The sequence below is a fragment of the Lissotriton helveticus genome, chromosome 7 (genome assembly GCF_964261635.1).
Source record: "Lissotriton helveticus chromosome 7, aLisHel1.1, whole genome shotgun sequence".
Classification (NCBI taxonomy): domain Eukaryota; kingdom Metazoa; phylum Chordata; class Amphibia; order Caudata; family Salamandridae; genus Lissotriton; species Lissotriton helveticus.
Genome location: NC_136068.1, coordinates 1,834,090,909 through 1,834,105,903, shown reverse-complemented (window position 1 = coordinate 1,834,105,903; position 14,995 = coordinate 1,834,090,909). Strand labels below are relative to the sequence as shown.

At 41.9% G+C, this 14,995-nt stretch overlaps 1 pseudogene across 1 annotated transcript in view; it reads right to left on the bottom strand.

Annotated features, from left to right (window-relative positions):
- LOC144767749 (natural killer cells antigen CD94-like) overlaps positions 1-14,995 on the bottom strand; it is a 132,717-nt pseudogene that overhangs the window by 85,621 nt on the left and 32,101 nt on the right. The window contains exons 3-4 of the transcript XR_013598333.1: positions 10,923-11,104; positions 8,307-8,470 (exon numbers count right to left, since the gene is read on the bottom strand). The product of XR_013598333.1 is annotated as a natural killer cells antigen CD94-like (transcript). The remainder of the gene's footprint in view (positions 1-8,306; positions 8,471-10,922; positions 11,105-14,995) is intronic.

Sequence of the window (14,995 nt, the reverse complement as noted above, 5' to 3'; positions counted from 1 at the left end):
CTATTTCTCAGCCTTTACTTCTCTCAATATATCCTCTACATCCACTCTCTCATTTATCCCAAACCCCATACCACAACTATGACCCCCAAAATAACCCTTTCTAGACTACTCTACCCATCTGACACCTCTTTTACTATACCGATCCCCTAAAACAAGCCTTTCTAAAATCTTCCCTCCGACTCCTCCCTTCCAAAACTCCTTTTTACTCAACAAAAAGCCTCATCCTACTGCTAAGACCTAAAACATTTTTTTTTTAAATCCTTCATTCTTTTATCCCTCCACTATCCTTTTCAATCAAAATTAACAGACTAACATGTTCACTTCTGAAATTCCATATTCAACTATACTAATTCACCACTAATTTATGGGTTCCAGAGTAGCGTGCTACTCACCAATAAAGAGTCTCAACACCCCATCAGGGTTACAAGCGCTATATAAATGCAAACCTTTTCCCTTTTCTAACCCTCCCCAACCCTTCTCAATCCAAATAACTGACTAACATATCCACCACTAAAATTACTTTCATGTTTCACCATACTAAATCAACACTAATCCTTATGGGTTCCAGAGTAGCGTGCTACTTGCGCTTCAAAACTCCATCAGGGGTAGCATGCGCTATATAAATACAAACCGTTTTCCCTCTTCTATCCTGCCACCTACCTTTCTCTACCCAAATAACTGAATAACATATCCACTACTCAAATTACTTCATATTTTACTATACTAATTTTCAACACTAATCTTTTATGGGTTCCGGAGTGGCGTGCTACTCGCCAGAAAAACGCTAACACCCATCAGGGGCAACAAGTGCTATATGAATGCAAACCTTTCTTTCCCTTTTATCCCGCCGCTATCCTTCTCACTCCAAATAACTTACTAATATACACCACTTGAATTACTTTCAGATTTCACCATATTAATTCACCACTAATCCTTTATGGGCTTCCTGAATAGTGTGCTTCAACACCCTATCAGGGGTAACAAGCGCTATATAAATACAAACCTTTTTTCCTCTTCGATCCTTCTGAATCCAAGTTACTGACTAACCTATCCACCACTTAAAATGTACATTGCATGTTTCACTATACTAATTCAACACTTATCCTCTATGGGTCCCGGAGTAGCATGCTACTTGCCGAAAAAGCGCTTCGACGCCTCGTCAGGGGGAGTAAGTGCTATATAAATGCAATTACAATACAATTACAATACAATACAATGTAGAGTGTGGCGCCACTAAATATATTGTGTTTCCTTACTCAACGCCCAGCAGAGTAAATCTGTAGTTAGCAAAATAAAGTAAAAGGGCAGCAAGGTAACTTTGTCTCTAACCTTACATGTTTTTATTCTCATGGACACCAGTGTGCACTCCCAGGTTGTAACATAGGAGCACCGGTGCATGACCTGTTCTGGACGTGCTTGGACTAGTTATGTATTTCAATGTTATGTCACGCGCCAACTTGTCACCTTCTCTGCCCTACATAGAACTGAGAGGAACATTATGGCGTTAACTCATTGCAGAGATGGAATTGGGCAGGTTGATTCCAAATGAAAGTAGGATGCCACACTCCTGTCTGGCATTACTCCAACACTTCTTTTGTCATCACAAGTCTTCAGAGGAACATTTTAAAGAGTTCACTTTTCAGACTTTCACTTTTTTAGGAGTTTTCTGACTCAAGACGATCCAGAGTCTGGACACCCAGATACCCGCCCCAGACAGTGTACTGCAGAGGTGCTGTCAGTCTGGCTGTGTAGGGAGGAAAGGTCGAACTTTCAAGAAATAAACAGAGCCCGGGCAAAAATTGATTAATGCGTGCAGGTATTAACTCACTCAAGTACCTATAACAGGCATAAAGGAGTAACTTTAGAACTTTGCCTATTTCACTTTCACAAAAAAAACTTAATTTCAAAGGGACAAGTAACGAAAATGCAAAAAAGTGTTGTGATAGTATTCTTGTTTTATTCTCTAGTACAATTGTTTTAACGCACCCCTTAATGTAGGTACTATGCAATTCTGAACTGGCAAGAACATAAAGGGCTTAATTCACAAAAATGTGCACATTACCAAACGCACAGACCTCTGTGTAGGATGGGCACTGATCTGCACTGATCTGCACAAGAACAGTGTGATTGGATGCCTTTGCAAATCATGGGTTTCCATGCTTACTTCTGGTCCATCAGACATGCTTCAGTGAAGTGTCTGCAAAGGACCATCCGACTGCTGCAGTAGGGGTGGTGCAAATAAGTAAAAGTACATTTGTGAATACCCACAAGATTACAAGTTTGTGGGTGTTTACTTGTTTTTCATGGCCGACACATTGGTGACAGTCCGCCATACTGGAAATCTGATTGCATTTGTGAGTAGAACTTGCAAGTGGAAATGCCCCCTGATAGTGAATATGAAAATCAGAAATAGGATATTTACACCTGTAAATCTGATTTCTTGACCTTGAAAGTTTGGGAAATAATACTACGTGTGTCATTTCCATTGTGTATCGGGGAGACAAAATTGTCAGAACTGGAAGTCAGACCCAGACCAGGTTTGAAAAGTAGGTGGCTTAGCCTCTGCATCTGATCACTTTACTTGCCCCACTTCTTTAATTTATTTTTCTGTATTATCAACTGTTTCTTCCTTTCAAGCCTATCATTCCCTTCTTTACTCCTCCTCGCTCTTTCTTTCTTTCTTTCTTTCTTTCTTTCTTTCTTTCTTTCTTTCTTTCTTTCCTTCTTTCTTTCTTTCTTCCTTTCTCCTTATACCCTTTTTTCTATTCCTCACCTCTCTGGCCTCCTTTCATTCCTGCTGCTTGTCTTTTTTAGGTCGAGGACCTAAAGGCTGCGCTTGCGCAGTCTCCGGCCGGAGATTTAATGTTTTTTTGACGGGGCTTGAAGCCGCCTCTCTCCTCCATCTCTCCTCCATTGGCTGGCTTCCTAAACGGAGGCTAGTCATTGGAGGAGAGGGGCATCACTCCAATCAAGCCCCATCTCTTTCGGATTCGGGGGCGTGTTCTTGGTCTTCTTTCCACCTGTGACGTCATCCGTCACTCAGAAGCCAAAAACACGCCCCCGAATCCAAAAATTTTCGGATGTGTCCTTTCAGCCCCCACCGCTGGAATTCGAAGCCGGGACACAGCAGAGGGGTAACATAGGCCCGCCAAAGTGCACAGTGAAGTAATTGACAGACAGCAGGGTCCACTGCGCCATAGTTTTAGTTATGTTCTACTCCCATTATATTATAATAAATAAAAGGTGCGTGGTGCGCCGTGCACATCTAAGTGGTCTTCAGCTAACGTGAGGTAGGGCTGGTATGGAATGGTCATGCGCAGTGTAAGCATGTGAGGCTTCCGGTGAATGCGGAAAACTAAGACTGAGAGGCCATAATATTGCTAGCCATGGCCTTCTGCCGCCCGCCTATGCCTGCCATCGAAGCTGACTGTAAGTGGTTGTAATTTGTCTCCTTTGACGCACTTCTCCGCGGCGCAGCAGCTGCTGTGCGCATAGACCTGCTATGAGAGCCCTGCATCCGGTGTCTTTTCTCATCCGGTGTCGGGCTCTCCTTCCTGCAAACCCATCTCTCTAAGGGAGGGAGGGCCCAAGCCGATCACTGCAAAGTGCTTTGGCCGGTCAGTGATACGATCTTCATAATTGAAGGTGGGTGGCCACATGCGTTACTGCTAGTGGGTCACGGCCGTAGCGATATTCACACCTCGGTGCTGCACCTCTCATGACGTGGGACCGGGGTACTACGGCCTCCTTCTTCACCTTTCCCAAGCAGAAACTGCTCTCTTCCAGGGAGCGCGGCAGGTGGAGTCAGATGCCAGATCATGCAGGCCTCTCTTCTAGCGTGCCAGCGCACATGTGCACCATGAGGTACCCCCACAATGAAAGGGGAACACGCTTCCTGCTCAGTGCTCACTTTCTGCTATGGTTTACATGCGCATTATTTTACTTGTTTGTAAAAGTGAGCAGGGGAATATGTTTTGATGAAAGATGTTAGTGATTTGTGCAGATTCAGAGTGCAGATTCAGAGTGCATATTCGGAGTGCAGAGTGTGATTGCAGAGTGCGAGTGCAGATTGCGAGTGCAGATTGCGAGTGCAGATTGAGAGTGCAGATTGAGAGTGCAGATTGCGAGTGCAGATTGCAGATTCAGGCTGCAGAGTGCAGATTCAGAGTGCAGAGTGCAGATTCAGGGTGCAGAGTGCAGGATCAGAGCAGATTCAGAGTGCAGATTCAGAGCAGATTCAGAGTGCAGATTCAGAGCAGATTCAGAGTGCAGAGTGCAGATTCAGAGTGCAGATTAAGTGTGCAGAGTGCAGATTCAGAGTGCAGATTCAGAGTGCAGATTCAGGGTGCAGAGTGCAGAGTGCAAATTCAGAGCAGATTCAGAGTGCAGATTCAGAGCAGATTCAGAGTGCAGAGTGCAGATTCAGAGCAGATTCAGAGTGCAGAGTGCAGATTCAGAGTGCAGATTCAGAGTGCAGATTCCGGGTGCAGAGTGCAGATTCAGAGTGCAGGTGCAGAGTGCAGGTGCAAAGTGCAGATTCAGAGCAGATTCAGAGCAGATTCAGAGTGCAGAGTGCAGATTCAGAGTGCAGATTCAGAGTGCAGAGTGCAGATTCAGAGTGCAGATTCAGAGTGCAGATTCAGAGTGCAAATTCAGAGAGCAGAGAGCAGATTCAGAGTGCAGAGTGCAGATTCAGAGTGCAGATTCAGACTGCAGATTCAGACTGCAGAGTGCAGATTCAGAGTGTAGAGTGCAGATTCAGAGTGCAGAGTGCAGATTCAGAGTGCAGAGTGCAGATTCAGAGTGCAGAGTGCAGATTCAATGTGCATAGTGCAGATTCAGAGTGCAGATTCAGAGTGCAGATTCAGAGCGCAGAGTGCATATTCAGAGTGCAGAGTGCAGATTCAGAGTGCAAAGTGCAGAGTGCAGATTCAGAGTGCAGATTCAGAGTGCAGAGTGCAGATTCAGAGTGCATAGTGCAGATTCAGAGTGCAGATTAAGAGTGCAGATTCAGAGTGCAGAGTGCAGATTCAGAGTGCAGATTCAGAGAGCAGAGTGCAGATTCAGAGTGCAAATTCAGAGTGCAGAGTGCAGATTCAGAGTGCAGAGTGCAGATTCAGAGTGCAGATTCAGACTGCAGATTCAGACTGCAGAGTGCAGATTCAGAGTGTAGAGTGCAGATTCAGAGTGCAGAGTGCAGATTCAGAGTGCAGAGTGCAGATTCAGAGTGCAGAGTGCAGATTCAATGTGCATAGTGCAGATTCAGAGTGCAGATTCAGAGTGCAGATTCAGAGCGCAGAGTGCATATTCAGAGTGCAGAGTGCAGATTCAGAGTGCAGATTCAGAGTGCAGAGTGCAGATTCAGAGTGCATAGTGCAGATTCAGAGTGCAGATTAAGAGTGCAGATTCAGAGTGCAGAGTGCAGATTCAGAGTGCAGATTCAGAGAGCAGAGTGCAGATTCAGAGTGCAGATTCAGAGTGCAGAGTGCAGATTCAGAGTGCATAGTGCAGATTCAGAGTGCAGATTAAGAGTGCAGATTCAGAGTGCAGAGTGCAGATTCAGAGTGCAGATTCAGAGAGCAGAGTGCAGATTCAGAGTGCAAATTCAGAGTGCAGAGTGCAGATTCAGAGTGCAGAGTGCAGATTCAGAGTGCAGAGTGCAGATTCAGAGTGCAGATTCAGAGTGCAGAGTGCAGATTCAGAGTGCAGAGTGCAGATTCAGAGTGCATAGTGCAGATTCAGAGTGCAGATTCAGAGTGCAGATTCAGAGTGCAGAGTGCAGATTCAGAGTGCAGATTCAGAGTGCAGAGTGCAGATTCTGAGTGCAGATTCTGAGTGCAGAGTGCAGATTCAGAGTGCAGAGTGCAGATTCAGAGTGCAGATTCAGAGTGCAGAGTGCAGATTCAGAGTGCAGATTCAGAGTGCAGATTGCGAGTGCAGATTGTGAGTGCAGATTGTGAGTGCAGATTCAGGGTGCAGAGTGCAGGTGCAGATTCAGAGTGCAGATTCAGAGTGCAGATTCAGAGTGTAGAGTGCAGATTCAGAGTGCAGGTGCAGAGTGCAGATTCAGAGTGCAGGTGCAGAGTGCAGAGTGCCAAGTGCGAGTGAAGATTGCGAGTGCAGATTGCGAGTGCAGTTTCAGAGTGCAGATTCAGAGTGCAGAGTGCAGATTCAGAGTGCAGATTCAGAGTGCAGAGTGCAGATTCAGAGTGCAGAGTGCAGATTCAGAGTGCAGATTCAGAATGCAGATTCAGAGTGCAGAGTGCAGATTCAGAGTGCAGATTCAGAGTGCAGAGTGCAGATTCAGAGTGCAGATTCAGAGTGCAGAGTGCAGAGTGCAGATTCAGAGTGCAGAGTGCAGATTCAGAGTGCAGAGTGCAGATTTAGAGTGCAGAGTGCAGATTCAGAGTGCAGATTCAGAGTGCAGATTCAGAGTGCAGAGTGCAGATTCAGAGTGCAGAGTGCAGATTCAGAGTGCAGAGTGCAGATTCAGAGTGCAGATTCAGAGTGCAGAGTGCAGATTCAGAGTACAGATTCAGAGTGCAGAGTGCAGATTCAGAGTGCAGATTCAGAGTGCAGATTCAGAGTGCAGATTGCGAGTGCAGATTGCGAGTGCAGATTGCAAGTGCAGATTGCGAGGGCAGATTGCGAGTGCAGATTGCGAGTGCAGATTCAGGGTGCAGATTCAGGGTGCAGAGTGCAGGTGCAGATTCAGAGTGCATATTCAGAGTGCAGACTCAGAGTGCAGAGAGCAGAGTGCAGAGAGCAGAGTGCAGAGTGCGAGTGCAGATTGCAGAGAGCAGAGTGCAGAGTGCGAGTGCAGATTGCGAGTGCAGATTCAGAGTGCAGATTCAGAGTGCAGAGTGCAGATTCAGAGTGCAGGTGCAGAGTGCAGATTCAGAATGCAGAGTGCAGATTCAGAGTGCAGATTCGGAGTGCAGATTCATAGTGCAGGTGCAGAGTACAGATTCAGAGTGCAGATTCAGAGTGCAGATTCATAGTGCAGATTCAGAGTGCAGATTCAGAGTGCAGAGTGCAGATTCAGAGTGCAGATTCAGAGTGCAGATTCAGAGTGCAGAGTGTGAGTGCAGATTCAGATTGCAGAGTGCAGATTCAGAGTGTAGAATGCAGATTCAGAGTGCAGCTTCAGAGTGCAGAGTGCAGATTCAGAGTGCAGAGTGCAGATTCAGAGCGCAGAGTGCAGATTCAGAGTGCAGATTCAGAGTGCAGATTCAGAGTGCAGAGTGCAGATTCAGAGTGCAGATTCAGAGTGCAGAGTGTGAGTGCAGATTGCGAGTGCAGAGTGCAGATTGCGAGTGCAGATTGCGAGTGCAGATTGCGAGTGCAGAGTGCAGATTCAGAGTGCAGATTCAGAGTGCAGATTCAGAGCAGATTCAGAGTGCAGAATCAGAGTGCAGAGTGCAGATTCAGAGTGCAGAGTGCAGATTCAGAGCAGATTCAGAGTGCAGATTCAGAGTACAGAGTGCAGATTCAGAGTGCAGAGTGCGAGTGCAGAGTGCAGAGTGCAGATTGTGAGTGCAGAGTGACTCTGTATGTGGGTGTGGGTGGCTTTGTGTGTGTGTATGTGTGTGGCTTTGTGTGTGTGTGTGGGTGGCTTTGTGTGTGTGTGTGGGTGGCTATGTGTGTGTGGCTCTGTGTGGGTGTAAATGCAATAGGTCATGCATTTGCGAGCGATTAAGCTATTGGCATTGTAAATGACAATGCCATTTATTTAACGATTACGCTATTGGCAATGTCAATGACAATGCCATTTATTTATGGTTTAAAAAAAAAATGTCATGAGCAATGCCAATAGCTCTACCTTTAATAATGCCGAGACCATTGCATTGTAAATGCTTGTTTCCATTCTTTGCAATCTTCCTTGCTGTCATCTCCTCTCTTATCTCCAGAGGGCACTCCATCAATCACAGAGCTGAGCTGTGGTATGCCAGATTCTTAAAGAAAAGGTAGTCTAAAAATGTGCTCTCATCCCCCAAAGCAGATAGGACTGGTGTAGAGTTGTTGTGCCGTGTGGTGTTACTTGCATGTAAAGAAACAATCCATCAAAGGATTTTAAATCACAAGATCCTTCATCAGTGACATCATCACATTTCATTTCACCATTTCAAAGGGATTTATGAGTCAGTGGGGTGTGGGATATTGTCTTTTACCGCACAAAAAGTCTGAGGTTTGATCATTATGTTTCCTACCTTGGAATCCATACAGCCTCATTGTACCCTGCATCCGTGAAGTGCTTGAAACAGAAATAGAAGTTTACAATTTTAGAGAGTTGCGCCATTGCACACCTTCTTGAGCGAGTCATCAAGCGACACCAAGACAGCTTTCCTCCTCCGGCAATACTCTTGTCCTTCATCCCAGTTCTTCTTCTCCTCGGAGAAGTAGTAGCACGTTGCCCGCTCAGACACCCAGTGCAGCGGGCAGAGCTTGCAGGGGGAATGAGGCGTATCCCCTGTGAACGACACAAGATGGGAGATGAAGCTGGGAATGCGCACTCCTGTAAAGTTTCTAACAAGAGAACGCCATTCGCTATGGGGTACAGGCAATATAATATTAATCACAATAGAGATAGCTGCAACAAAAATGGAAACTGTAGAAAATAAAGCGGGGTGAAATATGTTGAGCAAAAACAAAAAAATGCTGCCCTTTATAAGGATAGCTCTCACATGAATTAAGTACTGTTACTTACGATTAACAAGACTTTCACACTGATTCACATACCTGAAAGACCCATATGATGCAGAATTTTAAATTTCAGGGTTACTCTGGCGAAAAATTGGCATAACTAGGAATACTTTTAGCGCAGAAGGAAATGGGTGCCCCGCAAATGTGTGATCAGCTACATCTACTCACTGAAATAGATCAACTGAGGATCCACGGTCCTTAAATGAATGTCAGACTCAGTAAGAAGTCAGCACCATTGTGAATAAGCTGAATTTGTTCCAAAGACATCAATGAAAGTTGACATTTTACATCCAGGTTGACATAGACTGAAAATCGAGAAGGATCCTTTTGCCCACAAACTTATTAGATTCTAAAATTCTTGTAGCTGAACAAAGACATTTTCCCTAAAATGTTCAATATTACTGGAATTTTCAAAGTTCTGTGATTGTATTTGCACTATGGAATTTCAACTTTTTCTTTAACAGGTCTATTTTAGTACATTTTGGATCGTTACGCTATTGAAGGAGCTGCTAATGAAGGCTGTGATCGCTGCCAAAAGTTTTTCTTGAGCATCTCATTTTTCTATCCTATAGGCTGAAATATTTAGGGAATGTCTCTATTCACTCTTTGGTAAAACAGCAGGCTCTTGACCCTTATGCTCTTGGCAGCATTTAGAGATCCAATAAGGTGTTACAGTTTTTATTCACAACGAAGCATTATCTTATTACAAATATATGCCAAGAAGAGCAGGTGTGTCTATTTCTCCTACATTTTAAATTTATTTTTAGAATGTCCATTTCTCTTGGTTTTGTCATTTGTTTTCTGTATAATGTAGGAGTTTATTGAAAACGTAATAGAAAAAAGTATAAAATATATTACTTCCTAGACTTAAAACATTGTAGTGGAGCATGGTTTTAAAATGCAATATATGAGTTACAATGACTTTAACTTCTTCCTGAGCAGAGCAAAATTCCAATAGATGACGCAGTTCAACTCAGGAGTTGCTATCTTATCAATGCTTTGTGACTGGATTTCGGTTGCAAAATATTGTATGTGCCATTACAAACAATTATTTAGAAAGGACACCTTAAACCCACCGCTTCAGAATAGTAGTTTGTTATGCATTTCTATACCCATTTTGAAATTTTGTAACCTGTTACAGAATACCAAAATGGATTTGGTACATACTAAAAGGCTATTAAGATGTCTGTAGCACTACGATTTAGGGAATTGCTAACTAGCTTCATACAGCTGGCCCTAAGTTTGCAGAATTATTAAGTGGCTGCTTCAGTGAGCCAGATGCAACCTACAGGACTGATGCTTGTTAGGTCAATTCAATTAGTACACTTGACATGGATATTAATAATATTCAGTATAAATTGAAATGGACATTATGAGCAGATTATTAAAAATATGGTGTCAAATAGCAACTCAATGCACATTACTACAGATCCCAAAGAAATAATAGTAACTTGTCTACAGAGTAATAATAAAGTGTAACTAAGCAGTGTGGGTTAAGTGATTGTTTCTGTGATGTGTAAGTACCCACCAGGGCCGACTCCTGTAGGTTTAGAGACAGAGTTCAGTAACAAAAATGCGAAATACTAAGCTGACTATTATTGTGTGTGTTGCATGAATAACTAATTTAGGTTCATTCATTTTTGAATATGCCACAGAGGGTATTTTATTCCATATAACACATTAATAAATGGTCACACCATTATTCCTTATCCCAAAAACCTAAATCATAGGCCTCTTTCTTATGAAAGAGATAAAATGGTTGCTGCATAGAGAAAGTAGAGAATCTGAATTGTAAAAACAAAAACACCAAAATGCAAGTGGTAGTTTGTTACCAAAACCTGCCATGAGCAGTTTAATGTATGCCACTTTAAAAATAGCTACAATTCTTTTCTGTTTGGTAACATGCAAATAGGTTTCTGTTTTTGTGTGTAATGAACTCCAGTGGAATAATAAATAAACGTACTGCCACAGATTTCTCCTCTCTTGTAATGACTTTCAATTTTCATGTAAAAAGCAGGCCAGACTAACTGCAAATCTACTTCTCCACCACAATTTGCCTGCACTGTCTCATTATAATACTTTTGTTGTTATTGCAGATGACTAGAAATGTCATAACCAGAGTGCAAAAGATAATAAGGTATGTTTATATATACTTCAGTTGTCCATTGCATTATACTGTGGAATTATAACAGAACCAGTGACATATTTATGACTCTCACCTGCACTGCCACACACATCTTCCTGAAATTCTTCCAAGGCACTCAGGAGCTTGGTGCACTGTCTAGGAGATGATGTCCCTTCATCAGCACCAACATCGCCTCTTGCCTCGATCTGATGGGTGGTGCTGTCCACCAGTTCCTTTGTATCTGCCTGAGTGTTGTTGTTTCACAAGCAGGATTCACTGCTGGTGATAAAGCAAGTGGTCAGAAGGAGGGATACACAGCAACACACTGACATACGGTCTCTTGGAAACCAAAGGCCCATCAAATATAGCAAATACATATGCTGTAATTTCACCAAGCGTAAACAGCTTGAGTTTTCTGATGCATCCACTGAAATGTTATTTGTTAAATTAATTTATGAGTTGTACTACCGCTTTTTCTATATAGATATTAACTTGTGTTGGTTCATAAAATAAATCCAGCAGCAATTATTAGACTAGTGAAACAAAGATGGGAGAAACACTTGAGGGAGAGAGTGTGACTTGTGTGAAGGAGAGCCGCATCCACCGGCCTGCCTCTGAGCCAGGAGGGCTCAGAGGCAGGAGGCAGGAGCCAGGAGGGTGTGTCCTGACTGTCCTTTGCTGCCTATTGGCAGCAGGACGACTGGAGTAGTGGTGACCACGCACTTCAAAGTGCGCATATCACTTTGGCCTGTGAGCTTGGCCTGGCCAAAGTGACATGCGCACTTTGAAGCTCTCCACCCAGCTGTCTTTAACAGCTGAGTGGGGACCAAGCACAGGCCTCTAGGGCCTGAATGAGCGTTAGGCCTACCCGCTCCATCCAGTTCTGGTGCTGCTATAATGCAGCATGAGAGCAGCATCTGGATTGCTTAGGGGGTTCTTCCTTCCACAGGTTTTGAAAAGGACAGCGAGGAGTATGCGGAGCCGACCGTAAGTACAATGTATTTTTATTTAATTATTATAATGTGTACTGCTTTACTGTGTTGTTTATTTTGGAGGGAGGTTTTTTTGGAGATTCTTTTTACTATGGGTTTTTTTAAGGAGGGAAGATGTGTTTTTGTGTTTTTTGTAGGTGGTGGGGCACTTCTCTCGCCTCCACACTTTAAAAGGTCACCAGCCGCTCCTGGTGTAATTGCTGTGAATAACAGCAACATTTATATTCTCTGTGACATTTGTGACATAGGTTTCTACTTTGCTCTGTTGTTATTTGAGGCACTTTATTATTTGGTATTTGGAAAGACTCATAGACTCAATATTAGTGAAACATTATTTTTGCGTAATTGTGACTTTATTTTGCACCTGAGCTCGACTGTAAGCCTGCTCTTTGAGTTTTTTAGTAACTTCCTTGGTACAACAAACATTTATAACAGTGATAATATAGAGAGATTGATTTGAAGCTTTCTGACAGTTGTTAGGACAAATTGTTCACTTAAAATGTATAACCACTTATATACTATTATATGTTAGAATGTTTCAGTTAAATAAAAATAAAACATGCCTGAGCACAGTTATAGCACAGCGTTGGTGTACTTTGTGTCAAAGGTTGATAAGCATAGTGCTTGGATTCTCCTTGTGGGCTTTCTTTACCAGGTTTGGGCTGTTGATCACATTTTACTATTTTTTTAAGGATTTGTATTTTATGGTTTCAATTTGCTTATATAAATGTATTCTTGTAGTTATAGTTTGTGATGCTTCTTTTTAATTAATGCTTAACATTGAATCTACATAGGCCTTGCTTTGGCTCCCGCAAATGATTTTTTTATATGAGGCTACACTAATATCCTGATGAGAAACATAATTCTGTTTGGTGCCCTAGCTGTTTGTTATGACCAAACTAGTTTGCATAAACTAGTTTCTGGTGCTCTCACTCCTACTGACACCTGGTTGGTATTTTATCAATGGCAATTACTAATTAAAAAAAGATCCATTTTCTTGGAAAGGCTGGACAAATACTGGTAAAGTTCAGGTCTAATGCTATCACACCTTTTTGCTTGGAAAGTTATTACTGACTCCGAAGGTAGTAACCTTTTTTAATTATTTGCAGTAGTTAGATTACATTTACAATGTATTCCTTAATATTTTCCTCTTTTTCCTTTTGCGTCTGCCCCATGTAGAACATCTTCTTTGCAATCAGAACATCTACTGTAAATCTATAATTAGGAATGGTGGATTTATGTTGCACATCTGACCCATGAATTATGCTTCTTTTTAGTTATTGTTCATTTGAGTTGAGGTATTTGTCATTTTACCTAAAACATACATTACTCCAACATTTAATGTTGCAATACTTTTTGGTTTAATCTTGACATTCTAGGCTAACCACTAGATAAAGTATTGAGATAGCAATTCCATTTGTTTTAATCCTAATTGTAGTGAGTAATGACTTGCAAACACATTGTCCACTCTAATATTATATAATATACCGTGGATTAGATGCAATTGTTCGGTGCCCTTCATGCTGATATAGAATTTAAGATTATGTTATATTTCAGAAATGTTTTGTTTTTAAAATATATGTGATGCATCTCTAATATGTTTTTGTGTTTCCTTTTTTCCCTGTCTGTTTCTTTTAGTGTTTTTATGTATTATAGTTCATTGATTGAAATATTTTCCTGAAGATACAACAAATTGTATTTATCTCAGAAACCATCTGTTGGCAAGGGCCAGGCTAATTTAGATATTACTGGTTAGATGTAACACTTTTGAAAATTGAAAGCACATCAGAAATTCTATCTGATGTTGGAGTGAAATTGGGGAGCGGTTTGAATGCAAGTAAGCAATGGCTAATGAAGAGGAAACGTTATTATTTGGAGCACTTTACAGTAACAACAGGTTGGTTGGTGTACCTATATTCAACCACTATAAAGGAGTGTTTTAGTAACATGTGGTGGACATGATTTATCAAAATTATAAATGGATATCTCTAGATAAAGTATTAAGCAACTCATCCGCCCAACATTATTCACATGGGCAATCCAGCTATTTTGTCCCCCATCTTGCAGGTGGGTGCATAAGGGGGCACGTCATTGTTAAACAAAATAGGAGTGTTATGCAAGGCTTTGGCCACTCAAGCCCTTTTTTTAGGGGGGGGGGGCACCTTGTGTTCACCGTAGGGTAGGGCCATCCGGGATAGCTTGTGTTATAAGACTCTTTTTCGTTTATGGAGGTTTTTTGACCATGTCAGATTGACAAATAACCTGGGCCTGCTGTTTGAATTGTACACAGTTGTGTCGTGTTCCTCGTTGTTACTGCTGTCATACATTTTTCGATTAGAAAATTGTTGAGACTCCTGCACCTATTTTTGGTTCAACTCTAGAATACTAAAATCTCCGTCTATCCAGGGGTTTCCGAAACATACGCTATTTTCTCTTATGATTTGCTTTACTCTTATATCTAATTATTATTATAATATGATTTCATCATTATATCATTATTTCAGCTAAAATGCGATAAAAGCGCTTCTCACACATAACAATCAATACTTCTATAAAATATTCACATCCAATTCATCCACATAACAATAAAATGCGTCTAAAATTACAAATATAAACATAAAATTATTCAATCAGATAAAAAGAGAATAAAACAGTTCTCCTGCATCCACCTATGGTCATGGGTCAAAAAAGTGATTGTTCCCATCATATGAACCAAACCAGAGCCATTTTAGGGTAAACTAGTTTACGGCATAAAAGGCTGGCACAGTTTAGTTTGGGTGATCTGTCATGAGTCTACACAAGGGAGATCTTCACTCCCAATTTCCATGCCCCCAATGAAAATCTAGATAACGCAAACACAATCAGTTTGCTTGTGTTACTTTTTAGAATTCTCAAAGTGTTCCAGTAGTTACTAACCCTCAACACCTTGCATAGTGGGATAATCAATTTTTGGTGACGTCTGTTGTATTTCGCACATAAAAAAGAAAAATGTGCTTCCATTTCTTTTTGTGATGGACAATGTGGGCAATCGTTTTTTACCTGGAATGATGTTTCCTATTTTGCCGTAACAGTATTTAAGGCCAGAATGGCCATTCTAAATTTTACATACAGGTGCGTTGCATGGAGTGAATACATTATGTCCAAATACTGCTCGTAGATAGGGGAGCACTTGTGA